Source organism: Balaenoptera physalus, assembly GCF_965194825.1.
Source record: "Balaenoptera physalus genome assembly, chromosome: 2".
Lineage (NCBI taxonomy): Eukaryota > Metazoa > Chordata > Mammalia > Artiodactyla > Balaenopteridae > Balaenoptera > Balaenoptera physalus.
The window spans coordinates 27,135,063-27,156,571 of NC_138883.1; the positions used below are offsets into that span (position 1 = coordinate 27,135,063).

Sequence of the window (21,509 nt, forward strand, 5' to 3'; positions counted from 1 at the left end):
AATTTTTTTAAAAAAAAGAAAAGTTCCCTAACATGGGAAAGGAAATAGCCACCCAAGTCCAGGAAGCAAGCACAGAGAGTCCCAGGCAGGATATACCCAAGGAGAAATACGGGAGACACACAGTAATCAAACTGACAAAAGTTAAAGACACAGAAAAATTATTATTATTATTATTTTTTTAAATAAATTTATTTATTTATTTATTTTTGGCTGTGTTGGGTCTTCGTTTCTGTGCCAGGGCTTTCTCCAGTTGCGGCAAGCGGGGGCCACTCTTCATCACGGTGCGCGGGCCTCTCACCTTCGCGGCCTCTCCCGTTGCGGGGCACAGGCTCCAGACACGCAGGCTCAGTAGTTGTGGCTCACGGGCTTAGTCGCTCCGCGGCATGTGGGATCTTCCCAGACCGGGCTCGAACCCGTGTCCCCTGCATTGGCAGGCAGATTCTTAACCACTGCGCCACCAGGGAAGCCCACAGAAAAATTATTAAAAGCAACAAGGGAAAAATGACGAATAACATACAAGGGAACTCCCATCAGGTTAGCAGCTGATTTCTCGCAGAAACTCTACAAGCCAGAAGGGAGTGGCACGATATATTTAAAGTGACGAAAGAGAAGAACCTACAACCAAGATTACTCTACCCGGCAAGGATCTCATTCAGATCCGATGGAGAAATCAAAAGCTTCACAGACAAGCAAAACCTAAGAGAATTCAGCACCACCAAACCAGCTCTACAACAAATGCTAAAGGAACTTCTCTAAGTGGGAAACACAAGAGAAGAAAAGGACCTACAAAAACAAACCCAAAACAATTAAGAAAATGGTCATAGGAACACATATATTGATAATTACCTTAAATGTGAATGGATTAAATGCTCCAGCCAAAAGACACAGGCTTGCTGAATGGATACAAAAACAAGACCAATATATATGCTGTCTACAAGAGACCCACTTCAGACCTAGGGACACATACAGACTGCAAATGAGGGGATGGAAAAAGATATTCCATGCAAATGGAAATCAAAAGAAAGCTGGAGAAGCAATACTCATATCAGATAAAACAGACTTGAAAATAAAGAATGTTATAAGAGGCAAGGACGGACACTACGTAATGATCAAGGGATCAATCCAAGAAGAAGATGTAATAATTATAAATATATATGCACCCAACATAGGAGCACCTCAATATATAAGGCAAATGCTAACAGCTATAAAAGAGGAAATCAACAGTAATACAATAATAGTGGGGGACTTTAACACCTCACTTACACCAATGGACAGATCATCCAGACAGAAGATTAATAAGGAAACACAAGCTTTAAATGACACAATAGACCAGATAGATTTAACTGATATTTACGGGACATTCCATCCAAAAACAGCAGATTACACTTTCTCAAGTGCACATGGAACATTCTCCAGGAGAGATCACATCTTGGGTCACAAATCAAGCCTCATTAAATTTAAGAAAATTGAAATCATATCCATCAACTTGTCCAACCACAACACTATGAGATTAGAAATCAATTACAGGGAAAAAAACGTAAAAAACACAAACACAGGGAGGCTAAACAATACATTACTAAATAACCAAGAGATCACTGAAGAAATCAAAGAGGAAATCAAAAAATACCTAGAGACAAATGACAATGAAAACACGACCATGCAAAACCTATGGGATGCAGCAAAAGCAGTTCTAAGAGGGAAGTTTATAGCAATACAATTCTACCTTATGGAACAAGAAAAATCTCAAACAATCCAACCTTACAGATAAAGGAACTAGAGAAAGAACAAACAAAAACCAAAGGTAGTAGAAGGAAAGAAACCATAAAGATCAGAGCAGAAATAAATGAAATAGAAACAAAGAAAACAATAGCAAAGACCAATAAAACTAAAAGCTGGTTCTTTGAGATGATAAACAAGAAGGATAAACCTTTAGCCACTCATCAAGGAAAAGAGGGAAATTATACTCCAATAAAGACGTTAAAAAAAAAAAAAGAAAAAGAGGGAGAGGACTCAAATCAATAAAATTAGAAATGAAAAAGAAGTTACAACAGACACCGCAGAAACACAAAGCATCATAAGAGACTACTACAAGCAACTCTATGCTAATAAAATGGACAACCTGGAAGAAATGGACAAATTCTTAGAAAGGTATAACCTTCCAAGACTGAACCAGGAAGAAATAGAAAATATGAACAGACCAATCACAAGTAATGAAATTGAAACTGTGATTAAAAATCTTCCAACAAACAAAAGTCCAGAACCAGATGGCTTCACAGGTGAATTCTATCAAACATTTAGAGAAGAGATAACACTCATCTTTCTCAAACTCTTCCAAAAAACTGCAGAGGAAGGAACACTCCCAAACTCATTCTATGAGGCTACCATCACCCTGATACCAACACCAGACAAAGACACTACAAAAAAAGAAAACTGCAGACCAATATCAATGATGAATATAGATGCAAAAATCCTCAACAAAATATCAGCAAACAGAATCCAACAACACATTAAAAGGATCATTAAAAGGACCATGATCAAGTGGGATTTATTCCAGGGATGCAAGGATTCTTCAATATACGCAAATCAATCAGTGTGATACACCACATTAACAAACTGAAGAATAAAAACCATATGATCATCTCAATAGATGCAGAAAAAGCTTTTGACAAAATTCAACACCCATTTATGATAACAACTCTCCAGAAAGTGGGCATAGAGGGAACCTACCTCAACATAATAAAGGCCATATATGACAAACCCACAGCAAACATTTTTCTCAATGGTGAAAAACTGAAAGCATTTCCTCTAAGATCAGCAACAAGACAATGATGGCCACTCTCGCCACTCTTATTCGACATAGTTTTGGAAGTCCTAGCCACGGCAATCAGAGAAGAAAAAGAAATAAAAGGAATAGAAATTGGAAAAGAAGAAGTAAAACTGTCACTGTTTGTAGATGACATGATAATATACATAGAGAATCCTAAGATGCCACGAGAAAACTACTAGAGATAATCAATGAATTTGGTAAAGTTGCACGATACAAAATTAATGCATAGAAATCTCTTGCATTCCTATACACTAACAACAACACAAAGATCAGAAAGAGAAATTATGGAAACAATCCCATTCACCATTGCAACAAAAAGAATAAAATACCTAGGAATAAACCTACCAAAGAAAGTAAAAGACCTGTACTCAGAAAACTATAAGACACTGATGAAAGAAATCAAAGATGACACAAAAAGATGGAGAGATATACCATGTTCTTGGATTGGAAGAAGCAATATTGTGAAAATGACTATACTACACAAAGCAATCAACAGATTCAATGAAATCCCTATCAAATTACCAATGGCATTTTTTTACAGAACTAGAACAAAAAAATCTTAAATTTTGTACAGAGACACAAAAGACCCTGAATAGCCAAAGCAATCTTGAGGGAAAAAAACGGAGATGGAGGAAACAGACTCCCTGACTTCAGACTATACGACAAAGCTACAGTAATCAAGACAATATGCTACTGGCACAAAAACAGAAATATAGATCAATGGAACAAGATAGAAAGCCCAGAGATAAACCTACGCACCTATGGTCAACTAATCTATGACAAAGGAGGCAAGGATATACAATGGAGAAAAGACAGTCTCTTCAATAAGTGGTGCTGGGAAAACTGGACAGCTACATGTAAAAGTATGAAATTAGGACACTCTCTAACACCAAACACAAAAATAAACTCAAAATGGATTAAAGATCTAAATGCAAGACTGGACACTATGAAACTCTTAGGGGAAAACACAGGAAGAACACTCTTTGACATAAATCACAGCAAGATCTTTTTTGACCCACCTCCTAGAGTAATGAAAATAAAAACAAAAATAAAGAAATGGGACCTAATGAAACTTAAAAGCTTTTGCACAGCAAAGGAAACCATAAACAAGACGAAAAGACAACCCTCAGAATGGGAGAAAATATTTGCAAACGAATCAATGGACAAAGGATTAATCTCCAAAAAGTATAAACAGCTCATGCAGCTCAATATTAAAAAAACAAACACCCCAATCAAAAATGGGCAGAAGACCTTAATAGATATTTCTCCAAGGAAGACATACAGATGGCCAAGAGGCACATGAAAAGCTGCTCAATGTCACTAATTATTAGAGAAATGCAAATCAAAACTACAATGAGGTATCACCTCACACCAGTTAGAATGTGCATTATCAGAAAATCTACAAACAAGAAATGCTAGAGAGGGTGTGGAGAAAAGCGAACCCTCCCACACTGTTGGTGGAAATGTAAATTGATACAGCCACTATGGAGAACAGTATAGAGGTTCCTTAAAAAACTAAAAATAGAATTACCGTATGACCCAGCAATCCCACTACTGGGCATATACCCAGAGAAAACCATACTTCAGAATGACACATGCATCCCAATGTTCATTGCAGCACTAATTACAAAAGCCAGGTCATGGAGGCAACCTAAATGTCCATCAACAGACGAATGGATAAAGAAGATGTGGTACATATATACAATGGAATATTACTCAGCCATAAGAAGGAACGAAGTTGGGTCATTTGTGGATACGTGGATGGACCTAGAGACTGTCATACAGCGCGAAGGAAGTCAGAAAGAGAAAAACAAATATCGAACATTAACGCACATATGTGGAATCTAGAAAAATGGTACAGCTGAACCAGTTTGCAAGGCAGAAATAGAGACACAGATGTAGAGAAGAAACGTATGGACACGAAGGGGGAAAGCGGGTATTGGGGGGTGGGGGGATAAATTAAGTCTCTCTGGAAATACAGTGATCATATGTATTATCGGCCACAGCACTAAGTGCCCCTCACATGACATATGCCTGGGAAATGGCAGCTTACTATCACCTTTATCATCCTTTTAGATAATGCATCTCAGGGGATTATGAAAAGTAGTTCTTTTAAGTAATACATTATACATTTGAATAATAAAGTTTTGCTAGACTTTATGTTACCAAGTTCAGCTGCCAGATGCCAGGCATGTTTACACAGATCTTCTACCTTTCATAGTGCACTTTTTGAGCAGCAGATAACTAATCCAGAGATTCACATATGCACTCACGTGCTGAAATCAACAGTACTCTTATGTACAAAATTTTCTAACTGGGATGCCACAATAGGAACATTTATTATATAAAAACCATAGTGCCTCCCAAAGAGTAGGAGCAAAATAAAATGTTTTAACTTAAAAAAAAAAAAAAAAAGTAACCGGGACTTGCCTGGTGGCACAGTGGTTAAAAATTCGCCTGCCAATGCAGGGGACGTGGGTTCTATCCCTGGTCCAGGAAGCTCCCACATGCTGTGGAGCAACTAAACCTGTGAACCACAACTACTGAGCCTGCCCTCTAGGGCCCGTGTGCCGCAACTACTTAAAGCCAGTGCACCTAGAGCCCGTGCCTTGCAAAGAGAGAAAAGCCTGAACGCAGCAACAAAGACCCAGCGCGGCCAGAAATAAAAATTAAATTTAAAAAAACAGTAACCTATCTCTATTAAATAATAACAAGCAGACCCTCTAAAATATTCTACTCTTACTTCTGTGGTTTTGTCTAGAAGACACTCAGTGCCTAGCCCAGAACTACCTCCATTCCACCCAGCTCTGTCTTCCTAGGACATACATTGCTAATGAATAATCAAACAATTTGGGGCTCACTTAGATGTGGCCTCAGAGTCTTCTTTACACAGTCCTCCAGGCAGCCGTCACCAAACAATCAGATCTGACAGGGGAGACAACTATTTTCAATCCTTGTTCTAGAGCAGCACTACCCAATAGAAATGGATGGAATCCATCATCCATTAACAATTGTGATGGAAATGTTCTATAATCTGCACTGTCCAATACAGTAGCCACTAGCCACAGGTGACTATTATGCACTTGCAATGTGACTGTGACTGAGGAACTGGGTTTTAGACTTTATTTAACTTAACTTTAAAAAGCCACATGAAGGTAGTGGCCACCTTAAAGGACAGCAGAGCTCTAGAGCCTCGACCAGATCTGGTTGAATCTTATGGGTACAGATTTATGCCTGGCTAAAGTTCAGTCTAAGCAAATCACCTCTAGATTAAATGAATTAAGAATGCCTCTGGTCCTTCCTTTCAGCTTCTCAGTTTTTTCTAGAATAGGCAGAAGAAGTCACTGAACTAAAATGGACCAGAGCATCAATTCTGGCCCCAGCAGCACCTTGTCTTGACTAGGAAAGACCAAAGGGCAGGGCTAATCTCCCAGCACTGGACAGATCTTAAGACACTCTACAAGCCAGTTAGAGTTCACACCTGGAGGTTTCTTCCTTAACAGGACAGAAGGATGATGTCTAGTCCTGTCACCAGGCTGCCTCTGCTTCTCTGTCCACCTACATTTCTCCAGATAACATAATAAAACCAGCTTTGAACAGATGAAGAGAAAATGGAAAATGGCATTTATTTATACCTGATTTGCAACAATGGTTAACATTTCACCGCTGAAGAATTTTTTTAAAAAGACAGGCTCACAGCACATAAAGACACAACGCCAGTCCCAAAACAGAGGCTCATCGTTTTAGTTAGGAGTATTAGGCTATTAAGGTAGAGGGTGTCGCCACTGGGCCAGTTGGCTTCTCTGGGATAACAATCAGAGACTATGCTACTAAATCTAGGCTGGCCGACTCATGAATTTATGCCATTGGTCACAAAGGGGTCTGGAAGATGGGATACTTAACTAAAACTCATTTTAATTATTGAGTTGAAGAACATGGCTTACTGATAACGGATATCAACATCTTTATGTTGCCTATAAGAATTTTATAGGGCTTCCCTGGTGGCGCAGTGGTTGAGAATCTGCCTGCCAATGCAGGGGACACGGGTTCCAGCCCTGGTCTGGGAAGATCCCACATGCCGCGGAGCAACTGGGCTCGTGAGCCACAATTACTGAGCCTGCGCGTCTGGAGCCTGTGCTCCGCAGCAAGAGAGGCCGCGATAGTGAGAAGCCCGCGCACCACGATGAAGAGCGGCCCCCCTCTTGCCACAACTAGAGAAAGTCCTCGCACAGAAACGAAGACCCAACACAGCCACAAATAAATTAATTAATTAATTTAAAAAAAAAGAATTTTATAAGTCTATGTTTGGACCTCTAAAATGTTCTGCCATAATTAATTTTTTAGCAAATATGAAATCTTTCAGGTTCCACTACAATAACAGTAATAATAACAACAAAGTCATATTAGCACTAATGATGGCTAAATTTAATGAATACTTTGTTTTTGCCAGGCACTGTTCTAAGCAATTAACTCAATCTTCAAGACAGATCTGTTAGGTACAATTACTGCCCTCATTTATAGATGGGGAAACTGAGTTTAAGAGGTAAAAATCTTGCTCAAGAACAAATAATTGTGTCAGCCCCTAGTTTCAATTCCTGTCCTGCCTGATACAAAACCTCCCAATCTTGTAGTTTTAACCACTGTGTCACTCCCATGGCCTCCTCATACCTTTGAACCTGAACTTACTATTCTGCCTGGACCAGCAGCATCTGCACTTACCTGGGAGCTTGTTAAAAATGCAGACTCAATCCAGCCTCAGCCCCAGTGAACAGAAGTCTGCATCTGACAAGAGCCACAGGTAATTCATATGCATCTTAAAGTATGAGAAGCACTTGCTACAGGGGATGGTAGGAAAGGAAAGGGAAGAACAGGAAAGAAAACCCTTTCAATGCTTCTCCTCCATAAAGCTCAGGGGATCTTCCAAAAACCAGCAGAAATGCCCGAACAGAGTGAGGAACAAGATATTAAAACAACCAACAGGAAGGAGTAGAGATAATAATTCTATCAAGAACTTTGAGGTTTTACTATTTCTCATTGTTATTTGGATGTTCAAACATTAATATGAATAATTGTTAAATATGCCAAGGATGCAAAAGTGGATAAAACAGTTTAGAACAAGCTTCTAAAATTTCAAGTCTACTCATTATGCTGCCATGAGAAATAGTGGTCATTAAAAATAAACCAAGACATTCTCTTTCTGACTTACTTCACTCTCTGTATGACAGACTCTAGGTCCATCCACCTCACTACAAATAACTCAATTTCGTTTCCTTTTACGGCTGAGTAATATTCCATTGTATATATGTGCCACATCTTTATCCATTCGTCAGTGGGCATTTAGGTTGCTTCCATGTCCTGGCTATTGTAAATAGTGCTGCAATGAACATTGTGGTACACGTCTCTTTTTGAATTATGGTTTTCTCAGGGTATGTGCCCAGCAGTGGAATTGATGGGTCATATGGTAGTTCTATTTTTAGTTTTTTAAGGAACCTCCATACTGTTTTCCATAGTGGTTGTATCCATTTACATTCCCACCAACAGTGCAGGAGGGTTCCCTTTTCACCACACCCTTTCCAGCATTTACTGTTTCTAGATTTTTTGATAATGGCCATTGCTAACATGTATATATGGAATCTAAAAGAAAAAAAAATGGTACTGATGAACCTAGTTGCAAGGCAGGAATAAAGAGACAGACATAAAAAATGGACTTGAGGACACGGGGTGGGAGGGCGAAGCTGGGGCGAAGGGAGAGTAGCATGGACCTACATACACTACTGAATGTAAAATAGTTGGCTGGTGGGAAGCAGCCGCATAGCACAGGGAGATCGGCTCGGTGCTTTGCGGTGGCCTAGAGGGGTGGGATAGGGAGGGTGGGAGGGAGGCTCAAGAGTCAGGGGACGTGGGGACATGTGTATGCATGTGGCTGATTCGCTTTGTTGTGCAACAGAAACTAACAGTATTGTGAAGTATAGTCCAATAAAGATCTATTAAAAAAATAATAAACTAAGACATTTAAGCCTCATAACAACCAGCTTGTTAAATATTCTTCCACCCCTGCCTTTCTCTAGCTGGTTAGCTAAATGAATGAGGGTCTGTGGGAAAACCTAGTCACCGGCTTGTATCACGGCCTAAGCCTTAGGGCCTGCTGGGAGATGTTTCACCCCTTGCTCTCCTCCTCCTCCTCTTTCTCTTCTGCTCCCACTCTCCTGGAGCGGCTTCTCCAGAGGTTCCACTCCCATTCCCTTCCTCATGTCCACTGCCACGGTGACCTCAGTGCATTTTTTCTTTTAGTACCCAAACTCTGTTTATTTTAGAGCCAACCTTCCGAATAAGGCAGGTGAGCAAACATCTGAATGTGTGGGGTAGGGACACATTGCACGCATTCCATCTAGACAGGTGTTTAAATTACAGTGGGAATAAATACAGGTGATGGATTGAAAAAGGGGGTAGAAGAAACACAGAGGGGGAGGCCAATTTCCGGTGGCTGGCCCGCCCAAGTGTTACTGCTTGTTACTGCTGTTTGCTAAAAGTAGCGCTGCTGCCAGTGTTATAATTAAAATATGATAGTATTGCCCTGATGGCTTCCCAGAATATACCCACCACCCACCCAGATACATAACCTTTTGGTATCCAAAGAGGATCCAGGGCCAGGCCTAACTAAATCACTATTGCTCTACTGGAGCACACTCTAGAAATGCTACGGTCCTGAATGCTCGAATGAAGTCCAGAACTCAAAGATAATTCAATAAATATTTACTGTATCGCTGATCATGGGCAAAGCCTTGGGTAAAGTCCTAAGAGAATGGGTACTAAAATGCGGCCTTTGACCCTAAGCCATGAAGGAATTGGTAATCTAGTGAGACAGACACCTAGACAAACAGCAATATTAAAGGCCTCGAGAATATGATAATTGCCATAATAAAAGTGTTAAGGAAATTCAAAGAAGGCAATTGAACCGGGCCTAAAAGGATAGGTAGTAGGACTGGTATGGGGCTGGTGGAATGGTAGTGGCTCCTAGGGGAAAAGAAAAGACAGAGTAAAAATGCAGAGCCGGATAAGCAGGAAGAATGTCGGAGAAACAGAAAGCACTCTAATTTGGCTAACACTCAGAGTAATGCAAGACAGGAACAGACCTTGGTGAGGTCCTTGAATGCCACTCATTCTGCTCTTCATCTAGGAGACAGCAGTAAGCTATGTAGTGCTATGTCAGCATTGTGGTGGAAGCAGAGAAATCTAGCTGAGAGTCGCCACAGTCAGGTGAGAGATAATAAGGCTGGGACGCAGGACACACTCTTGATGGTCTCTCCTCATTTCCCCCGAGGCTGAAGAAGACTGCTGGGCCTTCGAACTGGAGAACTGCGTTTGTAGTATGATGATAAAAGCTCTCAAGTTCATGTGTTCATTCTTCATGTTTTCTTTTTGGATCAGCCCTCTTTTGTATTACATCTTCCCAAGCGGCTGGCAAGGCAAGATGGCACTGCCTGCCATTTAAGAAGGGAAGGCCAAAGAGTGGGCATCTGAGGCCAGCTTTATTCTAGGGCCTCATGGGAAAATGCACCTTTCCTTAGATTTATCTTTCCATGCCTCCCTTCAACAGTAAAATGGTTTGAGGATCAAGACTGGTGGGTGGGCCTGAGGGGGGAAGTGCCCAGGAGGCTGACTAGATGTCTTCGGTCTAGGCTTGAGGCCTGGCAGCAAGAGAAGACATTGGATCATCTAGCCCACGTCCTCAAAGCCAGGAATTCCACTCGGGAGTTTGGGGCCAAAAATCTTATAGTAATTAAGAGAAGCTTTGTCCTGGAGGATCCTCTTTGGGCATCTTCTCCTGACCCTCAAGTTAGTGGCTACAGAATCTGGATTCCGGCCACCGTTCTCTCTCAATCAGTGTTTAACGACCACATGTGCAGTAACTTCTAGATCCACCATGGAACAACAAAACCAAACAAACTGACATTTAAGGATGGTGAGGTTTTAGTAGATATCTGAAAAGACAACACGGGTTAATGAAAAAAATAAGATGCCGGTATCCACTGCGATACCGAGTCCTCCGCCAGAGCAACATTAACCAGCATCTACCTCTGTGTATGCGTGTGCTATCAGTCCCTCAAGGACAAGATACTCTCCACTCACAGCAGAACACAGGATTCTGCATTTCTACAGATACGGCATGTCTACAAATGTAGTGGCAAAAACCCTTCTCTGACTGGGGCTTAACGGATTTTCACATGACTTTTACCTTTCTTAACACAGTACCAAGGTGTATCATTGCTGCTTGGGAAAACACAAGCAGCAAATATAGTTACAGCTATGCCAGGAGGGGCAGGAATTATTCCCAACCTGGAAACTGAAAAATCAGAGGCTTAACTGGTGTTTCATCATTAGCCCTAGGAAGGTCTTTAACACCACTTCAGCACAGCGGTATCCTAAAATCTTGTTGCTACCACCTTGTGCTTTACTTCCCAATGTTAGATTTATTTTTCACAAAAGAGCTCCCACAGCTGTAAAGGATCCTTGCCATTACACTGCTTCAAGAACATAATGGTAGAGTTGAAAAGCTTCATGCCATGTTTTGCACTGTATTATAATTACAGGTTTATTTACCTACCTTACCCCACAAATTACATGCTCCTTTAGGATAGGAACTGTATCTTATTCCGTTGTACCCCTAGAGTTTACCCAGTAGGCACAAAAGCATTTATATAAATGAAGTGGGTCTCATCTAGTCCCAAAGACACACACACACACACACACACACACAAACACACACACACACACACACACGCACACACACACACCTCAATCTCCAGCTAGTAGCTAGTTTCACCAGTGAGTAGAGAAGTGATTCATGTCACTGGAAGGTTAGCAAGGAACTTAAAGGTCCTAAATTACCTTTTTTTACAAATACCACAAGGGAAGGACTGCTTTGGAATAAGGGGAAATGAAATAATCAGTGGCTAGACTGAGTGATAAGTGTTGTTCTTGCTATATGGCCCTGCATAATTTTAGAGATGACTTCTGCCTGGTCTTGAAGTTTTGGGCAAAGTTCTCAAATGAGTGAAATAATAGCTTAGACATACAGATTTTGTTCCTTGTCTACACAATGAATATACTATATCTGTTTCTTCTTGGCACTGAAACTGCAAAGGGCTAACACCCTTTTTGAGATTCGCTTAGGGAACCTCAGGTTCACTAAGGCAGTTTGCAAATTTCATGTATCTTATTTATCAAAATGGAGATGGAAATTCAACATTAAAGACTCAGTAACAGCTTAACACATGAGCAAATCAGTGGCATAGCATTTCCAGTGCAGCTAACAATCTTGGCATAGCTCACTCTCCTCATTATAGCTTGGTCCATAAAAATCTTAAATAAATCTTGTCCGACGAGGTCTAGAGATGGGGTTTCACAAGATTATTTCATTAATCCAACAAATATTTATCAGACACTCTGTGGCATTCTTTTGAGAATTGAGAACAATTTTTTTAAATTCCAAAAATCCTTGCCTTCATGGAGATTATGGCCTAGAAGGGGGTATCACTGAAATATACAAAGAAGGTGTCAAGCAAAGATAATCACAAATTTGGAACGATCATTTTTGGCCAAATTACTGATATTAACGACCATATGCTACCTAAAAGTTTTCAGAAGTTCTTAACTTGGAGACCATGGGCCCATAGGGCATCAAGAGGGAGTCAAGCTGGAGGGGGAGGGAGTGTCTATGAACCCTCTGAAATTAATGCACATCTCTAAGTGTGGGTGCATATTTTTTTCAGGAGAAAAATTATAGCCTTCATTCAATTCTCAAAGGGATCTCTGACTCCAAAAAAGGTTAAAAATAACTTCATATCACTGATGTGAAGATAAATTTTTCTAAATCTGTATTCATACTGTACTCAGAACTACACCAATATCATCTTGAGAACAACGTTCCCTGCGTCATTCATATATGAAGGCTCATCAGAATATGATGGGATCAACTGAGACTGTCGTGGAACTTTCATTCCCCTGACCATGGGGCCCTGAATGATTTGGAATAGGGAAATGCAGTGGCTAGTCCTGCCTGACTTGTTTTTACCATGTGTTGCTGGAACAAAAGGCAATCCTTGAATAAAAAACACCAGTGGACCAAGACCTGTTTCACTCAAGAAAAAAGAAAATGAAAACCCCAAGTGCCAGATCTGTACTTATTACATGATTTTCATCACTGGATAAATATTAGAGAATATATTCAATCAAGAACATGAAAAGAATCATCCTTAAACAGCTACTTTTTAACCATTCTTCCAAGGGCACTTCCTGAGCAGGTATTAAATCAATAGTCACAACAACCAACATGTTTTAAGGCAGCTTCAACTCCTTTATAAATTCTTGGATACCGATAAAATGAACCTCAAGAAATTTACACTCCAACCACTGGGAGATAAGAGTTATAACATTAATCACATTTTTAAAGGGGTTAGGAAAAGCAAGGAATGTCTGTAGTTCTGCTACATTAGCAGTAAGTTCTCTTGTCGTACCTTCCCGCTCTCTTGAACGTTGTCATTTACATAATATACATACACATATAGACACCTGGTGTTCCAAAATCTACAAAGAGTGCCAGATCAAGAATTGCCAAAGATATTCTTGGAAAACCTTACAAGATGACCACATCCCTTTCTAGCGCTTCCAATTTATACATTCAGTTTTTGAGTCGATAGGGGCTGCCACCACTACGATAAATAGATCCATTCCCACTGCATCCCTGGGGATTAAGAAGGCTGCACAGTGTTGAAGTTGACTTCACTACAAAATAATCTGCTGGTGGGCTTCCCTGGTGGCGCAGTGGTTGAGAATCTGCCTGCCAATGCAGGGGACACGGGTTCGAGCCCTGGTCTGGGAAGATCCCACATGCCGCGGAGCAACTGGGCCCGTGAGCCACAACTACTGAGCCTGCGCGTCTGGAGCCTGTGCTCCGCAACAAGAGTGGTCGCGATAGTGAGAGGCCCGCACACCGCGATGAAGAGTGGCCCCCGCTTGCCGCAACTAGAGAGAAAGCCCTCGCACAGAAACGAAGACCCAACGCAGCCATACATAAATAAATAAAAAAATAAAAATTAAAAAAAAAAATCTGCTGGCTAGGCTACAACTCTACAGCAGTGTTAAGCTCCATCATTGTAGTCTGATGAGAGGTGAGAGTCCTGTTTCAAACAGGAAGAGACAGAAAAACACTGATGGAAAGAGTGTGAAGTCAAAGAGACTTGGGTTTGAGTCCTGGTGCGGTTACTTGTCATTTATTTGACCTTAGCAGAGTCACTTATCCTTTCAGCTATTTTCTTCACCTGTAAAAAAAATTAAGTATCTACTTCATAAGTTTAAAGAGATAATGCATACAAAGTATTTAGCACAGTGCCCAGTACAAAGCAGACATTCAACTAATGTCAGCTGCTTTATCATGAAGGGCAGGTGCAGTATTGTCAGCAAAAAAAATGGAAGAGGAATAGTTTTTAAAAAGAATATAAAAACCAACATAACACAGAAGAGAAATTCTTTTCAATTCAGCAAGCATGTGATAAGTGCCTACCAAGTGCAAGGTTGCTGTGCTGGGTGATGGGTTAGAGAGAACAGCCATCACATAGTTTATAACTCAACAGGAAAGAAGAGACACAAAATAACAATAACAGATTTATTATAGAGAGTGACTAATGAAGGGCCAAAGGGACATAGACAATTGAAAGATGACTTCTGGCTAGGGCAGCAGGGGGTTCTTCTTTCACTTATTTATTTTAAAAAATGTATGTTGAACACACACTATATACCAGGCTGGGAAAAACTGGTGAAAAAATGGACATGGTCACCTCCCCACCTTTAATCAAGTACCTTACAGTCCCGTAGAATCAGCACATTTACTGAGTACTACCCGTGAGTCAGGTTCTGAGGCAGCAAAGGACACTGCCTCCAAAGAGCTCACTGTCCATTAAAGGAGACAGCTATCTGGACAGACACAGACAGCTGTATGGCGAGTAAAATGGCATGTGTACAAGTGAAGTGGCACCTTTGTTGAGCCTGGACAAATGCAAACAGTTAGATATGGTGACTGGGGAACATTTCCCATGAGAAGATAGCTCAAACTAAGCATGGAGACTAAGAGAAATTCTGGGTGAGCTGCGCAAAAACATATGTGATGGGAAGGAGAGAGGCTGGAGAAATAGCCTGGAGCCAGATTCCACACAAAGGCTTTGAATAATATTCAATAGCTGGGGCTTCACCTTGAAGATAACAGGAAGCCCCTTCGAGGTTCCTGAGCAGAGGAGTATCATTATCAGACTTGTGATTTAGAAAGCTTCCTTTAGAGCAAAGACTAGGGTGAACAGAGGAGAATGGCCAGGAGACCACTTAGGAGGTAACTGTAGCTGTCCAGTCAAGAGATAATTAAGTCCTTAAGCAGGACAGTAGATGTGAAAGTGAAACAGAGAAGATATATATCAGAGGCATTATAGAGTCAGAATCAATAAGAACTGGCAACTGCCTGGACGTAGAGAGAATGAGGAAGCAAAGAGAAATGATGAGAAATCAAAGGCTCCATACCTAACTCCCTAGGAGAACTGCAGTGTCACTAATATAGAGGGGAAAAGGGAAGAAGAACAAATAGGTTTTAGATATGTTGAATACTTTTTGAATATTTTCAAAGCATATTTAAAATATGTTGAATATTTTGGATCCTTGTAATACAGTCAGATGGAAACGTCTAGCAGGCAGTTGGAAATTTGGACATGACACTCAGCAAACAGGTTCAAACTAAAGATGCATATTTGGGAGAAATCTGCAGAACAGCACTAGATGAAGCTATGGGAAGAGAAAATTTACCCCAGGGGAGACTATAGAGAGGAAAGAAGTTCGGTTGAGCTCTGGAATCCAGAGGCATGTTGGAAGATACCTGTGAAGAGCAGCGAGAAGCAGATGCCCAGGCATCAACCCCCTTCTTCAATCAGAGAGACTCTGCTGTTGTCAGTTTCTATATTTCAGGTCTATATACCGGTGGCTTTTTTAAAATGTTGAAAATGGTATCTAGTTTTTCAGGGGGGAAGTAGAGGATGAGCTCTCAGAGGACTTACTGAAGGCTGGAGAAGCTAAGGGAAGTTTTCAGGTAGGAGGCAGTCAATAATAGTGTCATGTGCTAAAAAAGAGAGTAAGGATTAAAAATAGGTGACTGAAGTTGGCAATTCCAAGGTCATCAGTGACTTGGAGAGAGAGTTGGTCGATACAGTAAGAGAAAAGAAAGGGTATTTTAGAATAAGAGATCATCAATAGGCCAAGGACCTAAGGAAAACTGGGGGTTTAAAGCCTCAAAAGACATAGAAGAGCTAGGGAATTAGATAGGATCAATTGGAGCTAGAACCTAGAGCAGGGAGGCACAGAGATGCAGGAGAATTCATCTTGATGCTAAAATTACCCCACTTGACAGAGAAGAAAATCAAGGCACAGGGAAGTTAAATAACTTGTCCAAGGTCTCGATGACTCAAGAGCTTCTGCTTTTTCTATTTACCCTTTTCTGTTTCTAGACAGGGGAAAAAGTAATGTGTATAATACAAAGAAGTACAATTTTTCTACCCAGAAAAATACAGAACCAAAGAAGCTAGGCTTGGGGAAAAAACTACAAAATCAGAACACAAATGTACAGTAGTTCAAATGTGTCCAGATACACTGAGGAGGCAGGAAGAGAGTTTCCAGTGCCAAATGCCCAAGCTTGTGATAAACTGGGGGCCACTGGTTCCAATCCTAGAGAACTGTAACCATTTCAAAAAATTTAGCTTCCTCTCTGCCAGTTTCAACTTCAAATTGATATTTCTGAAACTGAGATTGACTCAGGTCCACTGTGGACCCTGACGAAATGAGCATGATCACAGTGGTAACCGCTGAAGCAGAAGAAATGATAAAAGAATTCCTTTGTATAGGAATGAGTGAGAGTGAATGAGTAAGCAGTGTAAGCAAACATTCTCTACCTCAGCATATGCCCTCCTCTAGGACTAGGCAGAAAAGTATCAGGGTAAGGGGCAAAAGTGGAAAGAAATTGAATGGTTTTCTTTCCCACTCGCCCTCTACATGAAAAATGTGAGAAGCAAAAAGCATCTCCTCCCTCCTATGTATCTGTCAGCACATTTCCAGGAGGCCTGGCCACATCCCGGGCACCGGCTGGCCAGGGAACAGAGCCTGACACAGCACATTCGCAAGCATCGGAGCCCTCGCCTGGGTGGTCTGCTGTTATTCCTTTGATTAAACTCCCAGGCTGGAAGAGCTGGCGCTGCTCCTAATGATAGCTGGGTCCTGCAATCTCACACTGGCCCGCACAGACAGGCCAGCGCTCCCTCTCCTCTCCCTCTCCTCACCGCAGAGCTGGGTTACTTCGCCACATTCTCCTGTTCGCTGACAGCAGTGACCACAAAGGGCTACTTCTGTGCGTGCAGAGGGCTACAGTTATAAAGCACACCTCTCCCGGCACTGGATGAGGCAAAGATAGTGAGACCTCACACTCAAGCTCTACGTCAGCCCACCTCAGCTACCACAGCACTCTCCCCCACAAGAGAAAGACGCTTCTAGAAAACCCTGCTTTCAGGGATGTGTGATTTCCAAAGGATTCCAGCCCCTAGAGATAACCAGCTTCTCACGTGCCAAGGGAAAGAACTAAATTTGACCTGCTCTCTGCTCAGATTTGTTAGGTATTTGTTGAATAATCATATGTTAAGAACACGTGTCTCTGTATTTCCAGCATATGCAAACACTTCCAAAGTGGCCACGGTGGCCACTTCGTGTGGCAGGGAATTTCAATATTCTCATATGTTCTAGTCTATAAATAAAGTTAAATCATAGCTGAAAGAGTAAAAGTAATTGCAAGATAAATGAGGTTCTGTTTTTAGCCATACAAATTCATAAGAATCTAGCCTCTAATGGAAATTCAGGGTAACTCAAAGCTTTATTATCAAATTTTGGGGTTGTCAGAGTACTTTGCTTCTTTTCTTTTGGCTAATTCCTTGTTCCTCAGCATCTTCAACAGTGAGCAGGGAGGAAAAGGGGATGGCATTGCTTCATCCTGCAATCCATCCTCCTCCCAGCTACCTAAGTGATGCAGCTAAAAGGCAAGGCCCATTTGTCTCTGTGCCTCCTGGTCATCTATGAGATAAAGAGCGAGTTCCTCCACAGGGCCTTCAAAGCTCTCCTTGAATCAGCCCTTGTCTTCTCCTCCAGCTTCCATCCCAGCTGCTCCCTATCCTTCAACACCACTAACCACCAGCTTTCTGTTTCCCCACATACACACATGCTAGCTTATTTTGGAGCCTGCCCTACCCTTCTTCTGCCACCCACCAGCCTACCCTTAAGATTCAGTGTAGGTGTAATCTCTTCAAGAAGGCTGCTTCGGCCTTCCCACTCCCACCCACAGGCTGGGTTAGATACCCTTTGGCGGTTTTGTTATTCCCTAGAAACATCTCTGCAGATGCCATGCTAGTACTATCATGTGTTTATGTGGCTGTCACCCTTACCAGATTGTGAGTTATTTCACGCTGAGGTCTATGTCTTATATCATCCCGTGGCTTAGTACCAAGGCCTGGAACACTCTCAAGAGCGTAATAAAATGTTTTTGAATGAACGAATTAAAAGAATACATTTGAATAAAAAGTTCTACGGAGAATGCCACTAAAAGCTTTAATGAGCAAGTAGTTGAAATCATAGACAAAATAAAGTGATTTTTCAGAAATTCCCTCAAATTTCTTTTTTTTTTGGCCACGCTGTGCGGCATGCGGGATCTTAGTTCCCTGCGACCAGGGATCAAACCCACACCCCCTGTGGTGGAAACGCAGAGTCCCAACTGCTGGATCTCCATGGAAGTCCCAAATTTCAGTTTTTTTATACTCATCTTCCAAAATAGCACAAATAATTTAAAATCAGCATACCTTATTTAGTGGAAGGTCTCTTAACACCTTGCCCAGAAAAGCAATGTAAAGATATATCAGGGTTTATGGCATATAATGAAAGCAATACTCAGAGGAAAATCCATAGCTTTAAATATAATAAAAAACAAGACATGAGTGAAAATAAATGAAGTACCCAACTCAAGAAATTGGGAGGAAATAACAAAATAAAGCTAGGGAAAACAGAAGGAAGGAAGTTAGCAAAGATAAAACAAGAAGATAACCAATTAACAAACAATAAAACAACAGAATGAATAAATATATCCTATCAAAAAAAGGGAAGGGGGAAAGAAAATCTTCATTAACCCTATTGGATATATGAAAAAAAAGAAAACACAAACGCAAAATAGGAATTGAAAATAAGGAAATAATCACAGGTAAGAGGAAATAAAAAACATTTCAAGTGACTACTGGACACAGAGTTATTTCTGGTGGAGCTGAGTTGAAGGTTTCACACTCCAAGTCCAGAGAGGAGAGCAGAGCTTTCAGCACATTCTGTCTGGATGCCTGCCTCTCACCAGGACTACAGACACCTTATCACTTGCCTCAGTGAGTAAGGAACCAAGGCACTTTCTTTCAAACACGGCTAGGAGTAAAAGGAAATGGCCAGTAAACAGAGGTCCCAGGGCCCTTATTAAGCCATTATAACACGTTATTATTTACCAGAAAAAGAACAATAGAAGAATTTCCCAAATTCCAAATTAAGGAACTACTTTCTCCAAGGGGAAATAACACAAATAACACATACCTGAGCTTTTCAATAGCAACATTCATTTTGGTAACACAATATTTTATCCAAAAACTGATTTCAAATCAAATTAGAAACCATTTATTATTAAAAGCCTTTTACGGTTGAAATAGCAATCTTTTCCAAGTATCAATATATGGCATTCAGACTATACAGAAAGGTTTTTGCGTACTATCCTCATGACCCTGTTGTATTTTCCTCATCAACAAATAGAGACCCTGAAGTTAATGGAAGTTGAGTGAATTGCCCAAGATCACACAGCTAGTAAGTGGTAGAAGAAAGCAGGTCTTTCTTTACATGGCTAATCCAGCCCTTTTCCCACTACTGCACCCTGCTTATTACATACTACAGTCCCTCCCTCAGTACTGCACCAAGGATTAACCACCCTATTTATTACCAAGGCTCTAAAAGTTAAGACTGACATCTAATGGCGAGTTCAGATCCCTATGAAGAGAAGTCTGATGGAATTTTAATTCACTGGCACTGAAATTCTTCTTAGATGAGATAGACTGAAGGGGAATGACTTTCCAATAAGGATACAATCACCTTGGATTCCCAAAGGATCAGGATCCTTTCATTTTGGCAAGCTTTGCTGTCTACCAAATGATAGGAGGTGAAAATACGTAAACACTTAACATTGGCTATGTTTCTTACTATAATTGCAAAGAAAATTTCTTAATGTCTTGGTGCTTCTAGCTGCTCGTTAAAAATTGGAACATATACTCTAGTCAGTGACCCACTGAAAAAAGTGTAGCAGATCACTGGCCCTCTCCCTTCCTCATAGCCACTTCACATTTCACAATTCCTTCCCATTCTACCATGGCCATGATATTCCATTTCCTTTTCCCATCATTCTGTCACTAAAATCTAACTATTAACTCCCTTCAAGTCTCAACACTGCCCGTATAAGATTCTTCACTTCCTAATTCACATTAGGCTTCCTTATCTACTCCCTTCAAACTATCAGGGATTTGAAAAAGAAAATTAATTACAACTTCACACTCTGGGATGAGGTTGAAGTAAAGCTAAGGCTTACTTTGAATTGTGGTCCAGAATTTTACACAGAAAAGTAGGGCACCACCAGGGAGCAGTATGTTGCCTACTTTTAACATGCACTTGAAGTCATCCAGAGCTTCACTTTTTCCTAGACTCGATTATCACTAGAGAGTTGCCACCAATTAAGGGACATGACACCACGAAGATATAGCGAAATATAACTGTGGAGTTAAATCAGAATAATTCCTTTGGAGGACTTTGATGCCGTTTGCATTAAGGAAAGGGAAAAAAACATGGCTTCTACTTCCAGTTAAATACCATGGGGATAATCATCAAGAAGGGCAAAAAGAATCCCAAAGTTCTTAAAAGTTTCATCTAACTTCACTGTGTTGTAAGCTTGTCAGTATATATACAACAAAGTCAAAATCCTGGTATCCATCAAGCTTGCCGGATGACCTTGACTACATCACTCATTTCAGCCTCAGTTTCCCCCATCTGTAAAATGGTGAGAATGATATGTGTTGGATGAGGGTGTATTGAAATAATTCATTAATCAGTGCCCAGAAAAGATCCTGACATCATGAGATGAAAGGCAGTAAAGTTAAAAAAAAAAAAAAAAAAAAAGTAAAAGGTAATGTTATGGCATTCTGGTAAAAAGATTTATAAGACTAGAACTCACTGGAAAATTTTACCAGAGAAATAAGTTATTTTTAAAGATCCTTTAAAAGTGCATTTACAGCTGAACACTCAAGTCTATTTATCCATGAAGTAAGTACATCATAGCTAGCAGCACACTTAAGTTTGCAATACCTGTGACAGAAACCCTTTCTTTAAAGCTGAAGGAATGCTTTTATTCTTTAGCTTGAAACCAACTAATGTTCATTCAACAAGCATCAGCATATGGGCATTAGTAAAGACAGGAAAGGACAGAGTACCCTGTAGTTAATCCTATCCTCTGATCCAAAGAACTCTCTGACACCCCAACCTATCCATA

At 40.7% G+C, this 21,509-nt stretch overlaps 1 protein-coding gene and 1 long non-coding RNA gene across 20 annotated transcripts in view; both read right to left on the reverse strand.

Annotated features, from left to right (window-relative positions):
* Nucleotides 1-21,509, reverse strand: part of TTLL5 (tubulin tyrosine ligase like 5) — a 302,833-nt gene that overhangs the window by 150,936 nt on the left and 130,388 nt on the right. The gene's annotated exons all lie outside the window — the stretch shown is intronic.
* On the reverse strand, nt 12,767-21,504 carry LOC309655983. Its single transcript, XR_014261104.1, has 2 exons — nt 13,954-21,504; nt 12,767-13,640 (listed from the first exon to the last, which is right to left on the reverse strand). It is a non-coding gene; the product is annotated as an uncharacterized lncRNA (long non-coding RNA).